Source organism: Ziziphus jujuba, chromosome 6, assembly GCF_031755915.1.
Source record: "Ziziphus jujuba cultivar Dongzao chromosome 6, ASM3175591v1".
Classification (NCBI taxonomy): domain Eukaryota; kingdom Viridiplantae; phylum Streptophyta; class Magnoliopsida; order Rosales; family Rhamnaceae; genus Ziziphus; species Ziziphus jujuba.
The window spans coordinates 4,817,079-4,819,912 of NC_083384.1; the positions used below are offsets into that span (position 1 = coordinate 4,817,079).

The window sequence follows — 2,834 nt, forward strand, 5'->3', positions numbered from 1 at the left end:
AAATATAAACTTTCACTATTTTCCTCCAGTAGGAAAACATAATATTTTGCCTCCAAAAAACAGAATGTTTTTTTTTGGGATAATTAGTACGGTTATTCAATATTATTCATATTTTTATATATTTAATAATTTAGTTTGATATTATTCATTTAATTTTATAGTAAATTCATGGTCTCGCTCAAATTAATAATTCTATGAATCCGTGCATGGGAAATATTTGTGATTGTTGGTTATGCATCTTCAATTATTAAAAGATCCATCTTTGGCTATATTATTTTCATCACATTAAAAAGGTAAATAATTATTTAATTTTTTTTTATCAAATCTGTTTAAATACCATATCTAGTTAATCTAGCAATAAATAAATAAATAAATATTGTTAAAATGATCCTCAACTTTTTAAAGGGTCGAAATTTTCTGAAAAAAGAAAAAAGCAAAATTTATTTCAAAATAATTATTTCGAATAAAATGAAATCCGAAGATGTACAAGTTGAATCTCTCGAGGCCCCTAACCCAACTGGAATCGCAAAGGCCCAAAATATTGTTATTCGGCCTCCGGCAAATACAAATAGAGACCAGGTGAAATCTCATAAGTCCTCTACTGCCGAATGGCCACCGACCGAAACGGAAAGAGAGCGACCTCATAAGAAAATCATAATTAAGCGGCCAAAAGAAATTATTGATACAGATCAGATCAGTCAGGATGGAGGCACCGAACTTCAGCATAGGAAGACTAAAAGGATAGTTGAATTGTCAAGTTTTGAAAAACATAGAAAGCAGGAGAATGTGTATTTGGCTGACCAGGCAGCTAAGAAGAAAGCTAAAGATGATAGGAGACAGTAGGAGGAGCAAGAGAAGTGGAGAAGTGAAGAGAGAAGGAGAGAAGAGAGGGCAAGGAAGCTTAGTAAGGAGGAAATGCGGATGTTTGAAGAGAAAGAAAGATTAGCAGAGCTCAGAAGATATGAAGCTTCAATTAGAAGAGAGAGGGAAGAAGAAGAACGCCAAAAGGAAAAGAAGAAGAAAAAGAAGAAAAGGCCTGAGATACGAGATGAGTATATAGAGGACGCTAGAGCAAGAAGATATGAAAAAAAGAGTGGCAGAAAGGGATCGAAGTCCAAAAAGAAGGCCTGTTGTTGAGTGGGAAGGGTAGGTGCTGACAATGGCCCAACAACAAAGCGTCGTAGAGGAGGAGTAGAGGTAATCTTCTTAAGCTTAGATTCATCTGTAACTTTCTTTCATCATGGTGCAAACTTAAATGGACTTTAATAGTGTTGATCAAAGGTGAAGGATTGCTTTCATATAGGAATCGAAAAATGTAATTGTAGGGGTTTTGGATATTTAATAGATTGCTTTTTGCATAAAATTGTTTGGATATAAGTTTATTTGTTTTTGGTCGGTCCCATGTATATTCTTTTCGGCATAATAATCTAGAATATTAATAGATTATGAGCGGATGCAAACTCCTTTGGGGTTTATAATCATTTTGGGGAAGCGTAATGCTACTTCAGGTGTCAACAAGCAATTCTGTTTTAAACTACTTGCTTAGTCAAACTTTGACTCTCTTTCTCTCTCTCTCTCTCAGTTGTTCTTGCTTGTTAGAGATCATAGTGACTACAAACATTCTAGAATTGTTATGGATGGAATAAGAACGTAGTCATAGTGGAGGACTTGGTATGTCATAGCACATACTCATGTTTTTTATTCACTATATTTTGCTTTAGTATATGAATATTTATTTATATTGAGTTCTTAATTTCCTACAGGTTGGTTTGTCTAACATCTTGGAGGGCATTGTAGAGACCCTAAAAGATCGATATGAAGTATCATATCTTTTCTTAAAACCAGTATCCAAAAAAGAAGCACCTGATTACCCGGACATCATAGAACGACCAATGGATCTGTCCACCATCAGAGAGAAGGTGAGGAAAATGGAATACAAAAGCCGGGAACAATTCAGGCATGATGTGTGGCAGATCACCTATAACGCCCACAAATATAATGATGGACGTAACCCATGTATACCTCCCCTTGCCGATCAACTTTTGGAGCTGTGCGACTGTATGTTAAATGGGAACGATGAGAATTTGACTAAAGCAGAAGCACGCATTGAATCTCGAGATATTTGAGAAATTTTGAGTGATAATATGAGATCTATTATTTCATAGAATGCCCCAATAGTTAACTTATTTCACTAGCAGCGCAAGGTTTTGATTGCGTTTAATGTAAAAATCATGCAAAAGCCGAGTCCAACTCACGATCTATGTAAAGAATGTTGCAATATCCCTTATTTGTATATTTGTAAATACTGTATGAGTTCTTTGATGACTGGCTCCAAAGTTGGATTAATAGAAAATCATCAATATATATGATGAAAGGATTATATCATTTATAATCTCTGCCTCTGCTATCAGCTCTCAAAGGGCTTTAAATTTTGGTCTTTGAGGCAGAACTAGTTTATTATACTCCATACCTATATATATGTATATATTAATGTTTCCAGCGGAGAAAGTGCAAAGAGCGATGTTATAAATTTGGGGAATTGTCCTCCTTGTGGCAGGAGGAAATTAAGAAGTCTATCGCTGAAAGTGGCTGCATTTAGCCTTTAGTTAGAAAGATCATCTTCCCACTTTCGGCTTTTAGTTGCGAAATTAGCTTTGCAGTTAGAAGTTTCCATTGCGTAGAAGGTTGGAATAATATGATTTACTCGGATGATTTCCATTGATCACTATGAAGGTATTTATACATGGATGTAAAATAGTGATAAGACTCCTAACTATATGATAACAAGCTGATAAGAATTATCTCTAAGATAAACATGTAGTTGTTACAGATAT

The 2,834-nt window shown here is 34.7% G+C and overlaps 1 long non-coding RNA gene across 1 annotated transcript; it reads left to right on the forward strand.

The window, feature by feature from the left end:
• Positions 1 to 482: 482 nt before the first annotated feature.
• On the forward strand, positions 483 to 2,392 carry LOC132804268 (uncharacterized). Its single transcript, XR_009639394.1, has 2 exons — positions 483 to 1,197; positions 1,764 to 2,392. It is a non-coding gene; the product is annotated as an uncharacterized LOC132804268 (long non-coding RNA).
• The last annotated feature ends 442 nt before the right edge of the window (positions 2,393 to 2,834 follow it).